This window comes from Leguminivora glycinivorella, chromosome 12 (assembly GCF_023078275.1).
Source record: "Leguminivora glycinivorella isolate SPB_JAAS2020 chromosome 12, LegGlyc_1.1, whole genome shotgun sequence".
Lineage (NCBI taxonomy): Eukaryota > Metazoa > Arthropoda > Insecta > Lepidoptera > Tortricidae > Leguminivora > Leguminivora glycinivorella.
This window is the reverse complement of record NC_062982.1, coordinates 8,973,137-9,000,591: the sequence shown is the minus strand read 5'-3', so window position 1 is coordinate 9,000,591 and position 27,455 is coordinate 8,973,137. Positions and strand designations below refer to the sequence as shown.

Genomic DNA, 27,455 nt, shown 5'->3' with positions numbered 1-27,455 from the left:
TTTAAAAATTAGTCAAAAATACAGCTGATACTCATTAAAGGATCTAGGTTATCGCGGTTCACATCGAAGGGTTCTACTTATTCACGCTAGACGATCACAAGGCCAAATTTAAGGGGTATATTTAAAGGGGGGTTAACTATACTGTTGATTAGTCAAGTAAGTAAGTAAATAAGTAAGGTGAGCGGAGGTTTAGTTACATTTGGTGCCGTGACCAGGATCTAAGATGTGCTCTGTAGAACACATCTTGGATACCAAGGTTTATAAATAAATAATAGGAATTAGCCTTACCAGGCTACATTTGTTGTTGTGAAAACGAGTGGGTGTGCTGTATTTCTTGACTTATTTCATCTCTAAATAAAACTCATATACCTAATATTTTTATTCAATCGCTATTTCATAAAAACTAAAATAACTTTATCGTTAATAAACAAGTCTGTAGTATTTTCTTCCATTGTTAATTCTTGCCGCGTTCCGAGCGAAGTTATGCATCAGTACAGAATCAATTATATTTTCGTCTTCCTCTGGTATCTGTAAAAATAAAATAATAAAATTAAAGTTGCGTAGTAAACTTAGACAAAATCTATTTCTAGGAAATTAGCTCATAATCGCAGTGGTTGAACTAAATATTGTCCCGATTAGGCAATTTTAGCACCATTCGGGTTGCATTGCTACGTAGCAATTGTTGGCATTGGCACATCTTGACGTTCCTTTGCGCCTGTGCGTAGTACTATTATTTATTCTGTGTCTTAATGTATGTTTTATGGCTGTTGTATAGGCAGGGCAAGTACTGGAAATACTAGGTACTTATATAGAAAATACCCATGTATCTAAAATAATAGGAAGCGCGGAGCTGTAGCACTTTAGAAGAGTTTGCCACCTCGTGACCGGAATTGGAAACATAAGTGTGTACACAATGTACAATAGTAATAGAATTTCATGTTAAAACAAATAGTTCTCTATATGCCCAGTACATTTTCTTAGCAGGTTCTGCCATCTTCAGGGCTATTTTGAAATCTCACATCACGTTTGCACTTCACACCGGAGATCGGATAGCTTCGATGCTGTCTTATATAGTTCGTGAACACTCTGATGTTATGTATGTTCCTAGAAGGCGTCTGTTATACAGAACTTCATTCATAGGCAGGATAACTACTAGTTAGGCCAGTAAGTAGGTCGCTAACATAGTCTAGATGTAAGATTATTTTCCTAAAATAATCCAGGATACCTAAGCCCTAGATTTAAGACCTAGTAATACAAGAAGATAGGCTCTAGTCTAATGGCTATGGGGGCGCGATTATTCATTGTCGCGCTGAAGTACAATATTATATGGGGCGTCCCGCCATTTTTCTATGAATACTGAATAGCTACACGCATGTGGTACTATGACAAGTACATTCTTCGATGGATGGTTTATTTGCATTTCAGTTGTAACGCTATAATCTACGTATTGTCTCACAGGATTTCATACATCATACAATAAATTGACAAAGTCTTTATACTGAATATTTTCACTATGAGAACAAATGTCTGTCTGTTAGGTTATACGTATTAGTCATATTAGGACTAATTTAAGTTCATTAGCTTATAAGTTGTCATACATTTTCATACTACATCATTGGTAAACAGGCATACGTCCCTCTTGATGGTGAGAGGTCACCGTAGCCTATATCTGCCAATTATTTCAATAAATTAAATGCACTGTACGAATTTCAACCTTCTATAGGTATACATTTTTACTGTAGTAATACAAATAAGTATGTATGTATAAACAAGATTTTCAATAGCTTCATATGACATGAGTTCGTTATCTTACATGATAAGCTGTAGGCTAGTCTAAAATAGTAAGTGTAAAACCATACAATCATTATGTTCGGTAGATTGTGTACACAGCTTTTATACAATATTTCACAAGTCAGGAGTATGCCAACATACTGTACTTCATTACAACCATGTCAAACATATCCTACGAAATATTAGCATTACCAGCATCTGGGAGGTCGTACCTTGCCATACCTTAACTCCACCACTGCTTGATCATTGTCACAATTGCTTAATTAATTTCATGAAAATTGATTGAAATTTGTAATATTCCTGTTAAGTAGGCATAGATAATAAGCACTATCATCATTATAAAACCATATTTTACTGAGGTTCAGAAATAGTATGTATGTGGTACGCAGTAGGTATGTAAACTTACCTAACGTGACCGGGTCCAGTCTGATTGTCGGATTACTTTGTTGTTCAGTAACGTTGAACGAGCTGGTAGTGCAGATCAGCGAGACTGAGGGGAAATAGTCAGACATTAGAAATGTTCATGTGGATAGCGTAAGAAAAGGGTTTAGTTTTAGAGTGGGGTTCTGCCAAATAGGAACAATATTATTTCACTTATCTATTCACGGGGGCGCGTCGCTTAATTTTTGGAACTAAGACACGCCCATGAGAAATAATTTGTCAGAAAACACAAAGCATACTCAAAAATTTTCAGAAAAGAAATAACAAACATTTTGCGATAAAGAAAGCCTATTTCAACTTATTCGTTAGAGATCACAGATATGTTTTGCAAGTTTTCGAAAACAACGACTTGTTTGATTACATTAAAGTGTAAAAATAAATGCTTACCTTTGCTGGAAAGCTAAGTATCCAGTTTATTTACATCCGTTGCACTAGGCTAGATTTCACTAGGTCTACTGTACACCGAACACTTATTGCAATGAATTAAAATAACGCGTTTTCGCCTGATTTCCTAACGAATTTATAGGTTATAAAAATTAAAACTCACTTAGTGACACAAACATATTTTACATTGATCTGAAAGTTTATTCTTCGGACCACATTTGAAATATTAAATGGAAAACATTTGTTTTAAGTTATTACAGATTCATGTTGTAGGCAGTATAGCGCTAAAATGGTCCATACATAAATAGATCTGTCATTTTTTCGCGGACAAAGCGGTTTAGCGGTAAACATGAGATAGATTAGAGAAAATAATTTAACCACAGATAACATATATCTCCGCCAAAAGGTTTTCTATTGGCGACATTACTCAAACTGTCATTGTTCTTAAGTTGGTATGCTTGATCGTCATACAATTTTGTAGCAGATGAGATTATGATAAGGTGTCACATGTTGTCCAATGGTTTGCGGTTAGTAAATACTTTATAAAATCAAATACTTTAAATAGTATACTTTGTAAATGATGAATGTAGGACTTCTTATAAATAAAATGAAATTTTCTTTGCCTTCGAGTCAGGGTAGTGTGGGGTAAAATGGGATAGGTAAACTTTTAAAATTATTATCTAGTTTCTATTTCTATTTTTATTATTTATTTTGATTACTTTTAAAAGCGTTGGCTTTCTGTAAACAATCGAGTGAAAGCGTAATTGAGGAGGAATGAACGAGTGGATGTGTATTGTGTATAAGTTAGAGGTGATGAATGCTTATAGTTGTATGTTTGATAGATTGAATGGCTGGATATGACGGATGTAAGATATGAAAGTGTGTCTCGAATGTTTCTTTTATGGAATGAGTGGATTGATACAGACAGACAGCGCTAGAAAGTAGTCAAAACTAGTTTGGTCGGAATTTGCGGGGAACAAACAAGGGGGGGAATTTTGGGAACACATTAGTCATAAAATTCTTATTGGTTAGGTTAAAATCCATTTAGATTCGACCCATTTCAAGGGTAGTTTTTTGTGGCTACTCACTCTACAAGGTAATAAGACCCACACTGAATCCACACACCTCATCTTGAATGGGATGTATTTGACAATCGACATAAATAAAAGGGCCAAAATCGTCTAGTGAGAACGAGGCTCTTTTCAATATTTGTTTCCTTGCTATGTGTTCAAAGATGTGAAGTTTAGTATCATCAAATCATTTCTTTATTTGATCAAGGATGTGGTACCAAGTTGAGGTACATGCTTATGTCATTTAAGGTTTGTTTTATAAAAAAAAAAAAAAAACACATCCAAACAAATCTTAAGTCAGTATATTTTATTCAAGTATGAGACATGCGCCAAAACATGTGGCTGGAGTGATTAGGTAGAAAAATTGGTTTGAGTTCCGACAATGGAGATTGAAGGCTCTGGACTTATAATGAGAGCTCTAAAGGTTTCTTCGTAATTGCGTGGGAAGTTATTGTGAACTCGTTGAAATTATTACGATAATTATTCCGGTCCAACAGTGTGGATGGAATGAATATTCGCCGCGACCGGGGAACGAGCTAGCAAGAACGGGTTAGTAGGACCTATCAGATTCACAACCTGATATCCCTGGCGATGCGTGGACTCTGAGAAAGGGGTTATCATGGTTCATTGTCGAGATTCTGATGAGCTGATTTCAAAACTGAGTCACTAGCAGTTGCATAGTATTGGAAAACACACCACACGATTAGAAATGGGGGGATATTTCCGACTGATCTAGAAATATTTTTCTTTTATTCTTTTATTCAATGTTATTGCTTCTTTTGCTAAGTGAGATTGGATTTTTTTACAAACCACTTTGTATTTTATAAAAGAAATCCAATCGGGGGCGAGTTGTAACAGAACAAGCGTCTATGACGAGGAAATGGACTCGTTATTACATATAAAACTTACGGCGAATCAACTTTTCCTTGACCAACTTTTGGTGCATATTTCCTTCGGGATTTCATTGAATATTTTAACAAATAATATCTTTGATGGTTAATCACATGTTTAGTTACGTCATCACTGATAAAATTCACTATTATTAAATGTAAAACAGGTTGGAAAAACGTATTTATCAACAAACTACGTTCACATGGACGAAATACTGACACTGACAGTTGTCAACTGCATAGCGTTCCGATATTATGTCTTGGTTCCAATTACGAGTCAGAGAGGTAATAATGACTAATATTGGTTATTATGCTTCCTGAATATATCATTCAATGTAACATTTAGTAACAGATAAAATATTTCATTGCGAAATTACTTACAAAATAAATAAGAATGTTCCACAAAATAATATTTACGTAAAAATATTTGCGAATCGCTCCACTATTGGACTACATAGGTATCAATATCAATAGCTCTGTCTCTCTCTAAAACACGTGTACTCGGCACGTGTTGATAAGCAAACATCCGTGTGTTAATCGTGAACTCTAATGCATAGGGCATAAGACTTAGTAAACAAAGCACACGATTGAGTAGCCATCTTGTCGGAAGTCGGATGTCAGAAGTCGGAAGTCGAATGTCAGAAGTCGGAAGTCGAATGTCAGAAGTCGGAAGTCGGATGTCAGAAGTCAGAAGTCGGAAGTCGAATGTCAGAAGTCGGAAGTCGGATGTCAGAAGTCGGAAGTCGAATGTCAGAAGTCGGAAGTCGGATGTCGGAAGTCGGAAGTCGGAGATAAAATCTATAAAAGGGTCGGAGCGAGCCGACGCGATTCATTCTTAAAATATCCGCAAGACTAACAGTGTCTCTGGCTTTCGTGTGTTATACTGGTGAGTGAAGTTGTTCTGCTATTATTTCTCTGTTTGTTTTTACTTGGAAATTATTCTAAGTGATTGTAAACTTTGAAATTGTGTCTCTGTTTGGTTGTGCGGGGACAATATCGTCGTACAGTTGAACTTAGACCTATGGTGGAATTGCTTTACTGTCAGTTGTGGGGATAATTTAGTGTTCTATTTATAGTGTAGTGTTACATTTAAATTGATGTGTATAGTGAAGTTTTCTGTGCTTTGTTTCATGAGTGCCGTCAAGCAATACAAAGACTGGGTCGATGTATGGCTGGTGCTTGGAGATAAGTCTGTGTTTGGTTTTGTAGGGAGAAATTCTTGCAAAACTAAGCTTAGATTATAGCACGTAAAGGAAACCTCATTCGTTTGTTTAGTTGGTCAGTAAAATTGAATTTAGTAATTTTCTATGGGGTTATTTTGTGAAAGTTATAAGCCAGATCATTGTTTGTGACAGACTGTTGTCCGGCTAAGCGCTTTATACCTTGCGGCTGTTAAACATAAGGCGTTTAGGAGTCTTTTTGTTCCAAGTGGAGGGCTTGGGCGTCTTTATTTACTTACAAAAGGCGTACTTTCTCACCGGTCTCAAAGAGTCCAACTGTTAGATGGAAGTGAGGACTTTCACGATTGACGAAAGACATTAGGAGTAATCCTTGCTCACTGAAGTCGGCAGTATTTGAGGCTGGGGTCCTATATATATTTATATTTATTTACTCGGTGCTCTGGTCCATGCTGGCGTTGGTCGCTGGGGATTTCGGTTGTGATCGATCCACATCTAAGTAAAGTTGATCGCAGCTGGGTCTCTCATGTGGCTGGTACTGGTGTGTCCTAGAATACTGGATATATACACGGATAGGGCGATCTACTCTCTGCTACCCTAGCCCGCGGGCAAAAGCAGAGGGGGGGATCATAACTCAAGCCTATAGGTTGCCTATCTCAGCTTCGCTGGCTGAACTGTACAGCTTATGGTAGGGATACACTTGTGCATATTTTGAACACAAGATCTATGGTAAGTGATGGTCTGTGTTTCAGATATGCTAGAGTAGGGAAAACGATAGGACTAGGGTAAAGTCACACACTATTTCTATGAAAGTAGAGTTCTTTTATGATTGGTCTTAAATTATAATTGGTCAACGTGTATTGTGGAGAAATAATTTAACTACTACTATTTATATGGTTTAAATGGACTTTAAATGTGGTGTTTACTATCTTAAAATAAGTGGTAGAACTGGTAATTTATAAAATCTCTTATTACTTAATTTATCTGAGTGAAATTAATAATTGTGGTAGCAATTTCTGATCTTTCGGTGTGGCTGCGGGACACTTAGTGTTGCTAACTGGTTTTAAAGGTAAATTCTATCAAGATGGTTAGGGAAACAAACTATTCTTTGGAATAAAAAGCATAGGTTTGTTATAGGGCCCAGTGGCATGCGAGCGCCGTCCACTGATGGAAAGTCAAAAGCTTAGAAAAGTTAGTAGACTTAGTTCTTATAAAAGTTAGCAACTGCTCGGTGTTTCGATAAAACATTAGAAAGATCGAGAAGTTATGGTCTATTAGCAGTATTGGGGAAAAGGGGGTTTAGCTAGGGAAAAGAAACAAAATAAAAAAGGGGTTAGTTAGTAGATAGATAGCCCTTCTGGCTTGGCATAGGACTCTCAATAAAGCAGTTTGATTGAGATTAAGGATCCTATTCCGCAACGCAAGTTCGTACCCAAGCCAGGATCACTAATAGAGCGTAGCGGTTGATTAACAAAATATTTTTTAATATTTATTTCATGTATGTTTCACTCACTAACTTTTATTCTAAAAATTTCTTCATTACGTCATTAATTTTCTCACATATAACTTTCTAGGCCTAAATCTGATAAAATACTCTTCTATAACACTATATTATTATGCTACAATAACCTTTATTCTTCTTTAAAATATAAATAAATAAAATTTTAAAAATTAGTCAAAAATACAGCTGATACTCATTAAAGGATCTAGGTTATCGCGGTTCACATCGAAGGGTTCTACTTATTCACGCTAGACGATCACAAGGCCAAATTTAAGGGGTATATTTAAAGGGGGGTTAACTATACTGTTGATTAGTCAAGTAAGTAAGTAAATAAGTAAGGTGAGCGGAGGTTTAGTTACAATTACGATAATATGTAAGCATAGCTAGTAGGTATGATTATGATAGGTTGACTACTCTTTTCTACACTAAAATAAATAAAATTGACTCGATCACCAAAATGGTACTGTTCTTGCTAAATCAATAAGCCATATTTTGTTTTATATATCACAGCAATGATAACGGATAATACCTAGTCGCTATGTATCAGAAGATCTATAATTATCGCGATATCGTTTAAATTATACACTTTGCTCTAAAGCCACCCATTACTTAGGAACCGGCTCTAAATAAAAAATACGTTTCAAAACCTGACGGATGTTCGTAACTAGTAACAACTAACACCCGCCATGAATGAAAATTGAACCATTTATTTTAATAGACACAATATTACTCACGTGCACTTAAATATACAGCTAGCCGCGTCCGGTCCACACCAATGTTTCTAATAAAGTAATAAAACTAGTATTTATTCAAATAAAAACACTTGACACAGCCTCTTTAAAATTAGCTACAACCGTTATGTTTTTGAGATTGTTTTATCTAAAGATTTCGTGTTTTCTTGATAACGCTGGTTGTTCAACTATCAAGATTGTTTAGTGATATATTCTACACTTTAAAAAATATATCAACATTAAAACAAATGTTTTTTTTTTCGACGTACACATGCGAGTAGCTAAGGGTGTCACTGCGCACTGACTCCGCTAGTTATTCAATTGACTCGATACAATAGGTAATTTAGAGTAACCTATTTTTATATGGTTTGTTTTATTTTTCAATTGTGACACTGTTTTAAGGTCAAGCGAGTACTGATTTGCCATTCTTTTTGCATGTAATTAATTAAGTAGGCACCTTTGCTCATAGAAAACTGTTCCTTCCGTCCATGTCAGCCGGGCTTACTTACACTTATCAAAATTGCCAATTTTGGGGCGCTTTAACTTTTTTTAAACTTTTTTTTGCTTTTTTTGTAGCTAGAGCCAAAAGAAAAACACAGCTACTTATTCAGAAAATTAGCAGTATTAATTAGCACTATAGGATTTTATTTCATGGAATCGTGAATATGACATTTGATCTTTTCTTGTAGATAAATTGCTAATACGAAGGGCGGCCTATGCTGATCAGTGGGCGAGTAACGGCTGAAATGATGATGATAACGAATGTAAAGTCCATATATGTCTTCTTAAAAACTTAGATTTACCTCTGTTTCATTTAATATTACAAACTTTGTATTCACAACTAAAAATAATCTCAAAGTTGTGGTATTTTTACGATATTTGAGCAGGTATTTCATCGTGAGCAGTAAAACGTGAGCGATCACATGTTTGGTTTTCAAGAAATAATGAATAAATCAAAATCACGTGCCGAACTTCGTACGATTACATTAATCGATAGTTTAAAATCTTTTTTCGATAGTTTACTTTACCATTGCGAAAGACAATTTACTTACATATAAAAACTAAGACTTAGAGCTAGCACAGTATTTTGATATTTGCCAGTCGCTTTTCGGTGAAGGAAAACATCGTGAGGATACCGGACTACTTCCAATAAGGAATAGTTTACCCTTCGGATTGGAAGGTCAGATGGCAGTCGCTTTCGTAAAAACTAGTGCCTACGCCAAATCTTGGGATTAGTTGTCAAAGCGGACCCCAGGCTCCCATGAGCCGTGGCAAAAGCCGGGATAACGCAAGGAGCAAGATGATGATTATCGTACTGTATGGCCACTCCCGCTCCCCGCTGAAAGTGCCGCCCACCCCATCTCGGTTACTTCAAAGTTACCGCCTGTCAAAAACGCGAACAGTCGACCTGTCATATTTCACTCACACAAGCATAGTACGACGCGTTCATCTACACGACCATAGGCTGTGTGCTAGTGCCCGTTCATATATTTGATTGCCTGTGTCCGAGGTGTGCTTAGAGCGTTATTTCCCCATATTTCGATCCGATATCGAATGTAGGAATGATGTCAAAGGTATAGACGGTCTAGCGAATTTTGGCACAAAAAGAGGTGGCAAATTTAAAAAATTGAAGGCTCATCGGCCAATTTTCTTCATAAAGCGCGTACTTTCCTAAACCTTGATGTTGGCGGAATCATCAATTTGAGAATTTAACTTCTATATAATTACTAGTGTTATTAACTAGATTTATCGAAATAAAATTGTCGATTCAGAACAACTGAGTTAACCCCTCGTATGCTTACACACGGATCCGTGCCTGGGAATTTTTATCTATTGTCTTAAATGTCAAGGTCATTTTTTCAATGATCAAAATTGACAGGCCGCATACGAGGGGTTAAAAGATATTGCGAAAAAATCTTTAAAATCGAGGTTCCGATCTCGACTGTTTCCTCCTTTAAAACTTAATAAATCGTAACGAAGTTTGAGAATCTGAATAACAATGAAATAATCTGTGTTGGTTTAGTTTTTTGGCTAATTGTTACCAATTTTGAATACCACACCTTTTTTTGCGCCATAATCAATAGATAAGGCTATTTTTGGAAATGTTTGATGGGCTCTAGCGTCTTTAAAAATAAGAATATCAAAAAAATCAAAACTGTCCGACACAGATAAAAAAACATGTGATGAAAAAATCATTGCTCTATCTTCAAAAACCAGGGAGGATATAGTCGAGAGCGTTTGTATGGAGAATTGACTCCTCCTGTATCGTCTTAAAATACCTATTGAAAATGTAGAACGAAAGCGTACCTATAGTCCTATAAAAAAAAAATCGCGCTTTTTAGTGAAAAAATTTGCCCGACCTTCTTCAGATCTCAAAGATGGGGAATTGAATATATGTATAGGATATCGGTCCTACATCCTGATAGTTATCGGATCGGATAATGTGAAAACGTTCTTACACCAAACTGAACTTCATACCTTTAAGTTAAGGTTTTGAATTGTTAAATGATTAATGAACACAGTGAACTAATGCTCGGTTGGAAAACTTTCTGATTCTACCAACCCCTTTTAAAAGCCATGCAATACAACCTGTTGCTTCTTAACCCTGCCCTGCGCTAACTTTAACCAAAACTTTAACTTTGTTTATTAAGAGGATACGGTAGCGAAAATGCTAAAATGGAAAGGAGCCCCCCTTTCAACTTGGGAATTTTAGTTAAATGTACCTACAAGTGTTATTAACTAGATTTATCGAAAAAAATTGTCCATTAAGAACAACTCAGTCAAAAGATATTTCAAAAAAATCTTTAAAATCGAGGTTCCGCTCTCGACTCTTTCCTCCTTCAAAACTTAATCAATCGGAACGAAATTTGAGAATCTGAATAACAATGAAATAATCTATGTCGGACCGTTTAGCTTTTTTGGTTAATTGTTACCATTCTTGAGTATCACACCTTTTTTTGCGCCACAATGAAAAAGGCCGTTTTTGAAAATGTTTGATTGGCTCTAGAGTCTTTAAAAAGCAGAATATCAAAAAAATCAAAGCGGTCCGACACAGATAAAAATAATAACAATCTGTGTTGAAAAAATCATTGCTCTATCTTCAAAAACCAGAGAGGAAATAGTCGAGAGCGTTTGTATGGAAAATTGACCCCTACCGTATCGTCTTAATCACTAGCTTTTGCCCGCGGCTTCGCACGCGTTAGAAAGAGACAAAAAGTAGCCTATCTCAGTCTCCATCCCTTCAACTATCTCCACTTAAAAAATCACGTCAATTCGTCGCTCCGTTTTGCCATGAAAGACGGACAAACAAACAGACACACACTTTCCCATTTATAATATTAGTATGGATTGTCAGGAGCCTGCTGTTATTCTGACGTATGGGTTGACAGTTCAGTATAGTATGAAGAAAATAGTTCTTATAAAATGTTACCGAGATTCGAAACCGGGACCGCGGCGTAGCAGGCAGGGTCACTACGCGCTAGGCCAGACCGGTCGTCTAACCTGTCTGTATGTCTGTAATCTGTTTAAGGACGATTTAAAAGGCCAGAAATATATGACTACGCGCCATTATTTTCTTTCGCGCCGAACTATTTCCTTCACACTAAACTTAATTGTCACAATCCATACTAATATTATAAATGGGAAAGTGTGTGTGTCTGCTTGACGAATTGACGTGATTTTTCAAGTGGAGATAGTTGTAGGGATGGAGGCATAGGCTAGTTTTGTCTCTTTCTAACGAGATCGAAGCCGCGGGGAAAAGCTAGTAGTCATATATTTCTGGCCAGGCTTTATATTATGACGTTTACTTAACCATTTCATGGAGGTGGATGTTAAACTATTATCAATTTAGCTTAGTTTGACTTTAGTTTTTTTCATGCGCTAAGAATTTTGACAACGAAAATGAAAATGAAATGAAAATGAAAATGAAAATGAAACATTTATTTTTCAAGTAGGCATATTACAATGCGCATATGAACGTCAAATAAAGCTACGCCGGCTCTAACCCTACGCCTCAGCCTCGAGAAGATTTCAGTCCCCCCTCAGTTGGGAGGGGGGTATCCACTATGGGACCGGCAAGAAACTCGGCGGGCAACTTCTTTTCGAAACATTACATCTTATAACTAACATGCATTAAATAACAAGATACAATTTAACATGCAAAAGTATTCATCAAAGAATATGAACAGACTAGGTACTCTATGGAAATTAATTAAACGTTAAATAAACCATAACCTGCGGGCCGATTTTTGAGTCTCACGCGTTCGAATTCAGAAAATTGTCACTGAAAATAATAGGCAAGTCACCGTTTTCAATCGGTATTTTAGTGACAGCGAGACTCAAAAATCGGCCCCCTGAACCAACCACCTTAATTAAAAAAGGCAGCCCGGTGGATCTCTATACCAATTTGACACCTGACGCGATCGGTTGGTTGCGTAACCTGGATGTCGACTTATAATATTAATTGTCTGCAAATATACGCCATACGCTTAAATAAATAAATTAAAAAAGAGGTTATCCCAATGTTTAAATATGTCACCAACTTTACAAGCCCGCTAACAAGCTTCCCAGCAAAAAAACTTAAAAACCCTACCTTCAAGTGGTCCACAGATAAGATAAGTTGAGACAGGGTTTCTCATAAGTTGCATTCAGAAAAGTTGTAAAATGGAGACGCGCGGGGCCGTGAGCGCCGGTGCCAGGTAACAGGAGGTACGAACGCACGGTGGTTCTGACGGCTCACTGTTTCTGGACAAAATATAAAATAATAATTATCTTTTTTTTGTTAGTACTTTTATTCTGTATAAAACAAATTGTAGAAAATAATAAAAAGAAAGTAATCAATAAAAATAAATATCCTACCTGGTACCTCTTTTAATATACATAAGTGTGAGTTGGCAGTTGCTTGGCATTTTATATATGTATAGCAAGTGTAGAGAATATCAGAGATTTATTTATATGTATGTACCTACTCAACATTATTTGTGACTACTGAAACTGATAAAGATAATACTTTTTAAAATTGTAGTTTTTTCCATATTTTTATATTGAGTTATTAAGCAAAGAGTTTCAAAATATTATAACAAGCAAAAAAACCATTAAGATAGTCTCATTAAAATGTGTTCTGACGAATTAATTAAAAGCTAAAATTAGTAATACATATATTTTAACTAGTCGCATTAGTCGATAGCGATACACCAGTAATTTAAGTTCTCCGATTAATCACTCTTGGGTTTAACCATCAACAAATTCTAATGCTTATTGCGCACATTTTACATTTTAATGATGTCTAATAAAGCCGCTACTTTAGTAATTAGTTACTTAATTATTGCATTTTACCATTAAAAACAATCATTAACAGAAACTTGCGTGTCATAAATTTGAATAATTCCTTAGAATATCAAAAGAAAAAACGAATCTTTTAATTAAAATTACTACCATGAATAAAGAATCATGCAAATAATTGGTCACTTTCATAATTTCATTCATAAGTTATAACTGTTATAGGCATTTATTGCATACATATGACATTACTCTGTTACATGGAATTACCCAATGTCCCTTCGATAGGGCAGTGCGATATCGATCGGTTGAACTACGTATTTAAGCATCAACCAAAGGTGAGCCACCTTAACAAGCATGTTTTTGTCGTGGATATTTCCCAGGTACATTTTTTCTCAGACTTTTTTTATACGGAGTTATGTCTTCGGTATTTCATCGAAAGCAGCCCACTGGGCGCTCTTGATCCGTCCCTCCCACGTCACCGTGTATCTCTCTCTCGCATCATCGCTCCGTCCCTGTCCCGCAGCACTCAGTCACCGCGAAGCGCCAGCGATATACAGGTGTACCGCTCCGCGATATGATAAAATACTCACGTAAATGAAAACCAGTTTTCTTACCAAGTTTAACTGAAACTTATTTGATATCGTGAAAGAATTGTGATTTGTTTAAGTGATCCCTGGGTTTATGCGAGTGTTATAAGTGTTTCGAAACAGTGACAAGTTTTCTTGTGTTGTGTGTACGGTCCTTGAATCGGAGGCTTCGTTCCGTTTCTTTTTCGTTTTAGAGACGATTAGTGCCAAAGGTATGCGCTTTGTCTTTTTTCTATGCTCTTTCTTTAAAATACCCATGAAGTGCCAATTAGGCGCTCAAAAACTTCATCTATTGTCCCCATAAAGTTACCAAATGGAGGTGACATCAACAAATACACCGTTTAAAACTTCATAATGGTCCTTCGAACCGGATATATTTACCAATTATGTACCATAATAACATACGTCGAATTTGATGTTTTGTGTATTACGACGCTAATATTAAACATAGTTGTTTTTCTTGCGAGATGAAAAACAACTGTTTTAATAACGGCGAAGTAATTTATTCATGCTCCTAATATCTTATTTTCATATTTTATTCATAGAGTCGATAGCGCTCTAATAAGGTTATACAAAATGCATTGAGCAACCAAAATATTGCTAAACTACATGCCCATGTACGTTTTAAACCTTAAACAGTTTTATATAAGACTCTAGTTTGTATAAAATGTAAAAAAAAACATCAGGTGCGTCAATTGTGGGAACGCAGTCAAGTGCAACGGGATCTACCTACCTAAAATAGGGTGCATCGTTTGATAAAGCCAAAGTGAATTAAGTTATGACCAGAGTATATTCTAAATTCAATCATACTTCAACGCTTTTAAACTTGAAATTCAATTTTGGTAAGATAAGGTGATGACTTTTTAATGTCTGCAAATATTGACTCTACCTGTTTTACTATACTTACTCTAACTTTTACGGTACGACAGTTTTTTTCTAGTTTTATGTGTCATATGAGATAATATTTATTCATTTACTTGGTCTCATTCAAAAATCAGGTTGAATGATACATTTTTTGCATTAAAAAAACACGTACAAACCTAAAAGATAAATTTACAAATGAAAATCCGTATGTAGGTACATAAAAGATGGACTGTCGACGTAATTGACCATGTTTATTTTTTTGTAGAAGCCATATGATATAACGGTCCACTCAGTGCCTTTCTTTAAATAATATAAAGGCTTTGTTATGTACACGTATGTAAATAGCGGTTATGTTATTTCCTTTCAGTATCCGTATTAATTAAAATTTGAAAGTATGGTTCTCTGACAATTAGTGCATGTCCACCCGAAAAGTACCTGCTTTTGTAAGTCATTGTGACTGTTTGAAGCAGAATTGTGGCACAAAAAAATGAATTCACTTTAAAGTGCATGTCTAGACTAAATGTTGATTTTTTTGGTAGCTATTGAGTTTGAAACGGCTAACATTTTCTATGAATATTTAGTAAGCAAGTTTAAATGTTTAGTTTAAGTAGCTAGTACATTCAAACTAAAAGTTCCCAACAAAATTATGTTTGATTTAGTAAGAAAAAGATGGTTTTTCACCTATCAACTATAATGAAGTCAATCAGAGGTAAATAGTATTTTTGAAAGCAAACTTGTCCAGAAGTATTCGCTTTTATTATATTCATGAAGTAATTTAATTATTCTTATTTACTTACTTAAAAACGCTCATTCGGATATTACCTTGATATTGCATGATCTAACACTACACAGCTTGTTTACTTTTATTCCGTTCAATTCAAAATGGCGTTATAAAACATTGATTCTACAGATTGAAAAGCGAATTTATACTTTTCTAAAAAAATACCTACCTAATGTTTCGATTTGTACGGTTGGCACGTTTCGGTGTTTGCCATACACAATAGCATTGTTCTAAAGATTAAGATAAATAAAAAAACACCAGAATGCGTCTCTACTAGAAAAGTAGGTACCTGTGATGGCTTTGGTTGTGAAACTTGTGAATATAATATACCTATGCCTTTGCCTACCATAGCTTTGATGTTAAAAATCCTATGTTACCTGTAGCGTGACATCACGTAGAAATGGCCGGCCATTTCCGATATCTGTGCCCGGCAAAACAGATCTCTGACTCACCGGGTGATGCGGTAAAAAATGTTATGTTATGATTATTACTGCGAACGTCAACAATCATTGATTACGTGTAATTTTATACTGTATTTGCCAAGTATTTTTCTTCTGTTGTTTTTGCAAATAAAGCAAACTAGAATAATTTAGGTACCTAATTTGACAAATTGCAAAAGTATTTCTAAGTATTAAGCTATGAGATGTGTAATAGAGAATAGAAGAAAATTTAAGTTGTTAATGTTTTTGAGAAAACAATACTAAGTATTAAATATTGTGTCGTAGCCGAATGGCATTTCTGCGACGCCAAAACGAAAACGAAACGCCGCGAAAGGTAGTCTGGCTCTGTCGCGCCAATACGCAACAGCGATAGAGATAGATAGACGAGCGTTTCTTTTCGTGAGCGTTTGTGCCATTCGGCGCCCTGATATGAACTTAATTTTCTCATTTACATCCGCACAGCGACAGCAATTAAATCCGAAAAATTGCAATTGTATTTCCGGACGTTCTCCTCCACAAGTCGCAATTCTCAACCGATTCTCGTAAAATTTTGTAATAAAAAATTTTCTATTAACTTTTTTTAGTATTTTTGAACAGAAATTACAATGTTCAAAAACTTACCAAAACCACCTAAAATAATAAAAAAATTATAACGACCATACGACCAATTTAGAATTCCAATTTGCAGGTTATACGAGCAAGATCGTTCGTAACCGGCCGTTCGTTTTGTTTTTGTTGCCAAACGAACCAATTGTTAGTGACGATTACGCAAAGAATGACGATTTCTTCGGCGGAAAAAACTGCACGTACTAGGTATTGTGCTAACGCGACTCATTCTGAAACACGTAAAAAACGAAGATGTGGTCCAATAAATCTATTAATAGACATTACAATGGGTTGAGTCTATCCACGCTGTTTTTGTCAGTGACATTACTAGGAGAAAAAGGTGGTTTGGTTAAGTAATAGTTTTGCCTACTTATAAATGACAACCAGACACCAAAACAAATATATTAAGACTATGACTTCAGGTCCGTAGCCGAGTGGCATTTTTGCGACGCGAAACGCCGCAGAAATATTGTTTGGGTCTGTCGCGCCAATACGCTAGCTAGAGAGATAGAGATAGATTGCATTTCTTGCCATTTGGCTACGGGGCCTGAACTTATGCCAAATAAATAAATAAATAACACAACGAGGTTGCACAATTGGAACCCTTATTTGTAATCTGTGTTTATTAAAGAGTAATGACCCTATGTAGACCCTAGGTTTCTACAATAAGTTACCAAAGGACGTCTAAAATCTTATACCATAACATTTGGCGTATTGAATACGAAAGGGTTACCGATTTAAAATATTTAAATATAGAACAATAAGTATAAGTTATAATTGTTATAAATGTCATTCGCTGTCCTCAAACATTCCTACATCACTTTCTTAATCCACATCACGAGGCAAGCGGCGTGTGCTCTTGACACAGATTTACCTCCCATAGATTGTACATTACAAACCGTTTACGATTTATTTTACGGAAGTACTTCCATACGTGTGATTGGTTACGTATGGAAATCACATTGGCTCAATATCAGCTCTATAATTTGACCACACATTGGTGGCTTGGTGCTTTTCGATAACTGAAAGCGTCCAATGATGTTTTCGTAGAAGGAGTAAGAAATAAACCGAATTGATCGTAATTGAAAGCGTGGTGATTCAAATGTGCAATAAGTAGTAAAATTTGTAAATCTTTAATTCTAAACAAAAAGTTATAGTATAGTTAATGTAATTATAAACCACGTGGCGATTTGTTTACATCTGTCATTCAGATTATGAAGTGGTGGTTGGTAATTGTAAGTTGCCTTTTATTCTGAAAACTCGTTTTTTTATTGTTTGTTAAATCTAAATATTTTTAAGAGATGCGTTATATAACGTTTTGTTATTTTATTGTTACATTGGATACAAATAGTCAAATAACACTTCTTGTACACTCCTTTTTGCTGTGTAGGTACTTATACTTAACACAGCAAAAGGGCGTGTACAAGTTTCTAATGGGGTGGCATTGGCAACGCGCATGTGACACTCTTTGAGTTGCAGGCGTCCATAGGTTACGATGACCGCTTTCCATCAGGCGGACCGTATGCTTGTTTGCCACCGACGTAGTATTAAAAAAAAAAAACAAGTTGCAAATCGATCACGCTCTGGAGCGTACCTTAGCTACGTCTCTCTATCGTTCATTCGTATTAGCCTGAAAGAGCTAGTTGCGTTTTGATCGCGGAGCAACGTTAGCAATTGTGACTTCGGCTACATCTAGTTTGGAGTGATCTATGTCGCTCATTGGACGGTTTGTAAACCAGCCGCCAAGTTAGTAAACACACCGCTATTCTCGCCGGAGATGGGCCCATGTTTTTAAACATCCATTCAACTATTGTTGAAGATGTGTGTTCATTGGAATCTGACATTATCATTATCAGTATTAGCACACTGGACCGCACGTGTGTGAGCGGGACAACGATATGTACTTACGTGAACATAATTATGACGGTAAAGCCTTAGTGCGTTTTCACATTGTCCGATCCGATATCGGATGTCGGACTGATATCTCATACATTACATGCTCCATCTTGGATTTTTTACATTGAAATCCTTCCGACATCCGGTATATAATGTGAAAACGGCCTTACTGTAGTTATAGCGGTTAGCGTAAGCGATACTTTTATCCGTGTAACATCACTCATACATACATACACATAAACGCTATGAGACTGCTTGATTAAACCGCCAAGTCTATTTTATTCTTATTTAATTGAACTGTCAAGATTTTAAAACAGTTGTCAGTTTATGGCATCCTATTAAGACGTTGAGTAGTCTATTTTAAGGAAGAAAGTCTCCCGAAAAAATGACGTGAAAGAATGATAGCTTTTACTTTACGGTTTTGAAATTGTTTAACCTAGTACAAATTACCTACCTATATTATACGTGAGTGTGCACGGGAAAACGTCCCACTTTGTGAATTGCGAAAGAAGCCGCTTTGTCAGTTTATTCATATAAAGATACAAGTAAGTCTCACCTTCATGGTAACCGACAAAGTGGAACGTTTTACTAAACACACTCACATATGTAGAGATCACAATATGAAATTAAGAAAGCTACGATCTTAAAATTATTACTACATTACAGCATATATTACCGCCTTGAAAATATTCTTACATATTTATTTGAAATACTTAAGGTAGCTTAACAAAGTTTCCAAATAAATGACAATCATGTGAATCGTTATCAATGTTATCATTAAAACTAACAGAAGACCCTAAAAAGTGCGAATGCGTGCCAACCGATAGCGATGTAGACCTAAATAGCTCTACTTTCCCACAATTTATCTAGTACTTGTATTTTAGGTCGAAGCAGTTTGTTTTCCGAATACCCGCGAAGTAGATTACGATACTGATAAGGAAAACGAAAGCTAAATGGAAATGAAAATGTAATAAAATACTGAACAAAATGTTATTTTACGTCAGTCTTGTTTCTTGTTAGTGGGTGGATTAGTACTTTGAACTGTACTTAGACAATGCTAATTAAAATTCAGACTATAATAAGCGGTTAGAATTTTCCCATAAAACCTTTTAGAAATTACTTCACTCACTCACTTTTTAATGAGGAGGCACACTCAAAGCTATGACAGATGGCGCCACCTTATTAGTCCATTGCACTGATAAAGAATTTCATACATGAGAGCAAGAAGAAGATAATTTTCTCTCTCTCTCTCTCTCTGTCACACATATTAATGACAGTGACACTTGCACAGGCGCCGCCTGGCGGGATAAGATGTCAGTGTGCCTCCTCATTGTAACGCTGTAGTTTTCTGGTGAGTCATATTAACTGCGTTTGCAAAACGTCAAAGTCGAAACTAGTTATATATGTTCACGTTTCATATGTATGTCGCAGTGGTGGGAAATTAAACCTATTTTGTGTGTTGTATTAGGTAGAACAAAAAAGTTTCCTAAAAAAAAAAACAAAAAAAATCGGTGAAATTCCTTAATTATCATAAAACAGTAAAGAGTGTCACACCTATGAAATCGCAATCAATTCTCATATTTTAAGCGGATTTAATATCATTTTATAAGCGCAAAGCATGTATGTATTGTATGTATATGTTATGTATGATAGCTTGAAAGTATGTATCCCATAATAATGTAACGTCAGTAGTCAGTACTACACAGACAACGATTTCACAAGAGCCATTGACATAGGATTGCGGCCCTAGATGCTCATCAACAGAGCTCAGCCCGCCCCATGAATAATAAATACCTTGTACACAGTAACTCAACACAATGGAACAAACAATAGACATTCCTACAACCTACAATCCATACTACTACTGAATATACTATTTTTTTTTAATAATTATTTTTGTTCATAACAAAAATTGAAAACACACATTTGTTTCCAAAATTACATATATTTAAATAAACATAATAAATATTCAGATTATGTAAGCTCGAATTTTGACCATTAAGTATTTGGCACCTTACTGAGTAATTTTTAATTCGCTATTTTTGTATTTTGTCCCGTCTCAGGGTAAAATTTACCACTGTGTGGCTGTGTGGGCTACAAGACACGGCATAAAATGTCACGTTTAAGCTAATTAAATAAAACAAAGAGTTAGACGAAGACTTTTTACTGCAGTAGGTAATCCTTATCCTATAATCCTATTTCGGCACGTGGTACTACTAAGTGTATAAAGTAGAAAATTCGTGGGCTGCGCACTTAGTCCTTGCAAGGTTTCTTATTCTTTAGGGCTTATACCATCAAAATGCTGGCGTGGATAGGTTTATTTAATATAACGATACATTGAATACTTAGTACTTATTATTTATTTTTCCCTTCACTAGCTCGGAAACACGTGTTTTGTCCTTTAATACCAGCGGGTAAAAACGCATTTTATCCACTAGTGGGTAAAGTAATTTGACCTTGAATAAAGTTAAATTAACTGCTTTAAAATTGATAAAAGTAGGTGAATCTAGTAATAAAGATGATTTACCACCTGTGGAACTACTGGAAGCAGTGATAAATGCATTTTTTGCGTTGTAGTTTCCTCGCTACGTATTTTAAATACTTCTCGTGTGTTAAAAACCTCGCAAGTTCAGGATTCTATTCTCGAACCACTCGCTTCGCTCGTGGTTCAACTATAGAATCCTTTCAATTGCTCGTTTTTCAATTCCACACTCGGCGTTAAAATACAACTTTGCCCCCTTGTATAACAAATAACTATTAATGCGTGCCAAAGTATTCCATATATGACTCTCTTTGACAAAGTTCTAAAAAATAAGTACCTTAATCATCTATGAAATGAAACTATAAGTTCATGTCATTTTTCGGTTAATTGGTAATCAACATGATTATGACACGAATGACACGATATTACCGATGCCGATGTCATTTTATTTTACCAATCCATTTTTCTATTTAATTATTTAATAACGGATCGAAAGTATCTACGAGAGTAGTAGATTTCCAATATCGACCTATTAGACATGATAGTATATTAATAATCAGATCGTTTTACAGTTTTAATATCTGCAGAATACATCATCCAAGTATCTTGTACTATTCTTGAGACCTATTTCTCCGTTAGCTACTTTGCAATACCATCTTTTATTAATTTACACTATACAGCTACTTTCGAACATACCCATCACCCATGACACCCCATGAGAAGGTTAGTTCTTGTACACGATTCCCATAGTCAATGCATGGAGGGACACAATGTCACATTGTCAGCAAATTGATTAGTTCTGAAGCATCCGGGATATAAGACAATACAAGTTTCGAGGAGAAAAAGTGTTAGACTGTACCTAAACGGTTCTTGCGATTTAAATTTACATAATACTTATTGACTTTTTACAAGATACAAGTACATAGTTAACAAGCGAACGAACAATGTAGCGCAAAAAATTGAGCGCGATCAAAATGAGATGAAGGCATTTAGTTTCACACGTCTTCTTTAGTTGACGTTGCGTTGTTCTCAAAGATTTTTCAATCGTCTTTATCTGGAATTTTACATTGTTTTTGTTCGGAAAGATTGAATTGAATACAACCCGTATTAGAATGTCGGAGACCCGATATTTTCTGGGCGCGCTCACTCCATCGTAGGCCACGTCTTTGCCTTTGGCTAGTCCGTGGCCAGTAAAGTAGGTACTTTTCACCACACCAACTGGTAAAGGCTTACTTTGCTATTCGAAAACAGATAGCAAAATTGCATTTTATCCACGAGAGTGCAAAGTCATTTCATACAAAATTTTACTTGATGTCACAAACTGGCTGTGGGTATTCACGTATGATGATTTTAAATCAAAAATATTGAATAAGTTGATAGATTTGATTTAGTTTGGAGTTTTATAGTCAGTATTCATTATTACAGTATTCAGTATTCAGTAGTCATATTCAGTCATTTGTAAGCGGCCACCATTCCGTTAACATTTTGGTCCACCTGCCATCACTCTGCCTAGCAAGTCTAGCAACATGTCGTTCCCAACTCCATTTTAGTTTGGTAAGGTAATGGCGCCTATTAACGTGGTACTTAAGGCAGATTTCAAAAGATACCAAAAAATTAAGGGTATCAAAGCTCATTAACGACCACAAATATTTTTTTTATGGAAGAGTATTTATTGAACTATTAGTTTTGAAGAGTTTTAGGATCATTTTAGTTTATTATATGTCATAAAATGATTATTGAAGCCAACATACCTAAATTTTCTATTACCGTGGTAATGAACAGGTTGCAGTTCTATTAACGCGAATTGAGATTTCATTACCGAGGGTATGAATGACAGTGTTTTTCTGCCATCGGTAAATAGAAACCCATCTCAAAATTCGGAGCTTAATACCGATGGTTGAATATACAAATTATGACAAATACATATACCTATACTATCCTCCTTTATGAATACCCACAGAAGACTCAGTTTCACCTAAGAAATCTGTACTTACGGTACACTAAATGTCATATTTTGATACAAGACTAATATGTCACTCGGTAATAGATACTTCTATAGGAACCCATTACCGACCCAAACAAATATTGCATGGATCGGTAATAGATTCTTATATATTCTATTACCGAGGGTTATCTGATCGTACCATCGGTAATATTCATAAATTGGAGTATTATAAAATCTAATTCCGACCCATAAAAACAAAGTCATACAGATGTATTTTCATTACAAATCAAAATAAAATATTGCAACCTTATATTAAAACCAAGTTTACATAACTGGTAAGTAAGCATCAGACTTTATGTCTATGTTTAAAAAAATTGACAAATTAACGGTTTTCATAGAAACTACGAAATCAGTCATGAAGTTTTTGCTAAAAATTAAGGTTTTGTTGAATAATTTTCATACCGCGTAAATAGTTCTTTGATAGCGTGAATAGATCAAGATTGAAACAACTGTAAGACATTATATAACTGATCACATATACTTAAAATAAAGCAAAAAGAACTAATATCACTACTTTAACTATTACCGTGGTATACCACAGTAATAGAATCTACTCACGAAATGGCGCCTTTCACCGCTGTCTTTTAATTTCCACTTTAAACACATTTCCAGGCTAAACAATACGTAAAAAGTACTCAGAAGTCATGTAGAAAACTATAAACAATAATTTGAAATGCATAACTTTCACCTGTTTGCCATAATTATTACGTAAACTACTAAATGAGATTGGAGTTCACTTAGGTTTAGCGTCACACGTCAGTATGACACAACCTGTTCTCGCGGCCCCGTGGCAAAAACTGTCAAATAGCGAGCGTCTTCTTTCATTCACACTCTCTATCGCCTATATGTGCGTTAGTCAACTAAACAGGCTTCCTTTGTGTGAGTAACTTTTTTTAAGAAATTGGTCGGTTTGCCTGTAAAATGCGTATTTGCAAATGCGGCGGTAATGGACGTCGATTTCGATACCCGCGTTGATAGCCGCCGTTACCTTAATAACGAAACCCACGTCCACCACCTTGCGTCCACCACGTTGCACCTTGGTGCGACGACGGATCTCAGATCTTACTCATCACAAACGATACATCGTATAGTGTGTGAGGTTTGCCGTGACCGCCGATACTCGGGTGGGAAGTGGTTGGCCTCGGATCGCGAACACACAAAGGTTTTTTGGGGAAATAAAAACTAATGAACCTGTTATGACTATGAAGAGTTTGCAGTTTATTTTAATGCCCAATGGTTCTGTTAATTTAAAGTGTATATAAGATGAGAATTGAGAAAGAAAAGATTATCCTATTATTATCTATTTCAATGAGCAACATCCAAGAAAATCGTGATGGTAACAGGCTAACAGCAGAAATCAAAGACATGAGTAAGTACTATCAGCTGCAAAAGTGCATGGAGGAATTATGAATGAATTCATTGATACATTCGCCATCCACTTTTGCAGCAGATAGTACCTAATAGCTGCAAATGTAAACATTGGTACCTATGTTTATTGCCTTAAAACAATTATAATATTATTCTGTCTCGTTTGAATAATTTTAAATATTTAATCACACTTACAAATCCAATGATAACAGGAAATAAACGGCTTAACATACTGTTATACGGAACAGTATCTAAATAAGACATAATTACCTACATCATTTAACTGTGGTAATTTTTTGTTTACGTAGTCAATAACTAAACATAATGTTGATATGCTATGTGATACAGCAGCTTAATAAATATTATTAATATTCATAAGAAAGATGAGCATACGTACACATTCTCTGCATTCTAACAATTTTAGAACGATTACGCAATTTCCTACAATGAGTGCCTCACTGTACACCTAGTTAGTTGCGATATTGTAGCATATGCACTTTATTAGGATCACTCTACACATTTGGTTTAGTTTAAATAGGTAGGAATTATTCTGTAACTTCTTTTTAACGTTCGGATGCTGTCTTCGTGGTATTTTTGTTAATTTATTTACCTAATCGTATGGCATACAAAAAACAGGGAGTCATATGTATGTCAGATAATACAAATTAAATTACAATTAAAATGTTTACTAAATGTCAATATTCAATACAATCAGCCACGCAATTGCGTCGGGTGTTAGGCGCAGCAGGTCTTCTGGTGGTCCCGAGTATGAGTGCAGAGACCGCAGAGGGCATCGCTGAATTATATGCTCCATAGTCTAGAATTCTTCGCCACACTCGCACATTGCAGAGTCTTTAATGTCATTTTGTCACCTCCTGGGTACATACAGCATTCACTTGGATCAAAAATTAAAATGTTAGTATCGTTAACTTAATACACCCAATTTAGATATTCTTAACAGTTTCCCTCGGGAAGCCCTACTCCCCCCTATATTCCCACGCGCAAGTTGGAAGACAGAACAAAAACTCGAGTTCCTTCCTACCCGTTCATACCGGACGTCGCGCGCCGATGCTCGCCGTGCGGAGGGTGCAATCAAATGACATTGGAATGCTAATTTAACGGAATAAGTTCGCGGAGCATCTATATTGTTTATCTGCTGGAAATTAAATTAGGTTCAAATACGTGCGTTAATATCATTGAGACCTTTGGATAATCGCGTCCCATCCGGGTTTATCATTGAGACCGCGTACCATCCGGCGATTGGTCTGTTTATTATCTTGGCTTCGGATTATTTGAACTTAGTCGCTAGGTCCTTCATAAATGGCGCCAGCACTGCAGATACAACGGTGTCAGTAACGCCGTGTCTTGCGTGGGCGACGATCGCGCGACCGTCGCACGACCGTCGCCGTCGCGTCTCATACTTCCATATCGATAAGGTTTGAATTCGCATGCGTCGCATCGCCGTCGCGCGACCATCGCGCGACCGTCGCCCACGCAAGCCACGGTGTTACTCAGCTGTGCACAAAGTTACAAGAATTGTCTTATCCCTTATATCTAATTACCTACCCTTAAATTCTTTGCTTACACCTTACTTACGCGTGCTTGCTTACACCAACATAAATGCATCGGCAGTAAGATAGAAGCAGGAATTCACTCTTTAGCCTTCCTTGTCTTAATATTCATGTCATGTGTTTTAAAATATTTCCATTCAAATCTAGTTGTAAAGTTTCTGAATGTAAAGAATTTCCAGGGCCAGGCTTTCGTTTTGTTTATTCGTACCTCGGATTACGTATGCGCATGACGCTCACGTCAACGACATTCTTGCTTTCTCTCTTTATCGCATACAATAGGTTAGGCTAGATAGAGCTTAAATAAAATATGAAGACTTTTACCTGGTTATCTACAACTTGATTTTGTAGTTAGAATATTATTTTTCGGTACAAAACTTATGTATTTATTTATTTATTTGTTATTAGCCTGTTGTGTCCCACTGCTGGGCAAAGGCCTCCCTTTCCTTCTTCCACGCGTCTCGGTTTAAGGCAATGTTTGTCCATGATCGTGTCGCCATCTCCTTCGCGGTCTTATGTATATTATACCTAAAATGTAGTTAACAATGTATCTTCTTTTTTTGTGGTTTCGGCGTGCACAGGTCTCGTTAGCAAGGACTCCGCTAAAGATACGGACGAGTTTTGTTCATGTGTATATGAGCCGCCATCAGTGTTCCCTTAGTCGCCTTATACTGCACCCACGGGACGAGATGAGGTGGTGCTATTCTTTTCTGATGACGGCACCACACACGGCACAATCATTATAATAGGTGCACACAGCAAAAGGGAAGTGTACAAGTTTCTAATGGGTTGGCAACGTGCATGTGACACTCCTTGAGTTGCAGGCGTCCATAGGTTACGGTGACCGCTTTCCATCAGGCGGACCGTATGCTTGTTTTGCCACCGAAGTAATAAAAAATAAAAAAGTTATGTGAAGTAAGCGAGTAACTAGAGAGATGGAAAGCTTCTTTTCACATTGTTATGTATAACCCGACAAATCATAACCAAGATGTGGGAGATAACATACAAACTGAATACGTAACGCATAATAATTCACATAAGTACGTACTTTTGCTTAAATTTTGCTTTGTGGCGACCGGTCTGGCGTAGTTGGTAGTGACCCTGTCTGCTAAGCCGCGGTCCCGGGTTCGAATACCGGGCATTTATTTGTGTGATGAACACTGATATTTGTTCCTGAGTCATAGGTGTTTTCTATGTATATAAGTATGTATTTATCTATATAAGTATGTATATCGTTGCTTAGGTTGATATGTGTAAGGTGTCCCCCAATATTTATTTTATTTATTTAATAACGTAACAAGTTTAGTTTATTCTGAAATAGAAAATTTTCTACACTGTGTACATCAAAAGTACTTTCTCGAGTTTTGTAAAATGATTCATTATGTTACTGACATGGGATAAAAGCGGTCAGTTCTTTAAAGAGAGAAAGCCGTTTAAGACAACAAATGCAATTAACTTGCATTTTCTCCTATTTAAGTATGCTGGCCATTCGATACATACACGGCGCACATAAACGTTTAAGATATTTAATTTGTTATTTCAGCATTTCTTTTTTTTTTGCTAATAGAAAATTTTTGATTGTTTTAGGGAAT

At 36.0% G+C, this 27,455-nt stretch overlaps 2 protein-coding genes across 4 annotated transcripts in view; one reads left to right on the top strand and one right to left on the bottom strand.

The window, feature by feature from the left end:
• LOC125232253 (mpv17-like protein) overlaps window positions 1–27,455 on the bottom strand; it is a 150,055-nt gene that overhangs the window by 18,664 nt on the left and 103,936 nt on the right. Inside the window, exon 1 of one of the 3 annotated variants that reach the window (XM_048137907.1) lies at window positions 12,578–12,704. The exons of 1 other annotated variant lie outside the window; for it this stretch is intronic. The gene's annotated coding sequence lies outside the window, so the exon portion shown is untranslated. Of the gene's footprint in view, window positions 1–7,989; window positions 8,256–12,577; window positions 12,705–27,455 lie in introns of those variants that run through there. One more of the 3 variants, XM_048137906.1, reaches the window with a different exon arrangement.
• Window positions 13,806–27,455, top strand: part of LOC125232252 (rab11 family-interacting protein 4) — a 162,301-nt gene continuing 148,651 nt past the window's right edge. The window contains exon 1 of the mRNA XM_048137903.1: window positions 13,806–14,065. The gene's annotated coding sequence lies outside the window, so the exon portion shown is untranslated. The remainder of the gene's footprint in view (window positions 14,066–27,455) is intronic.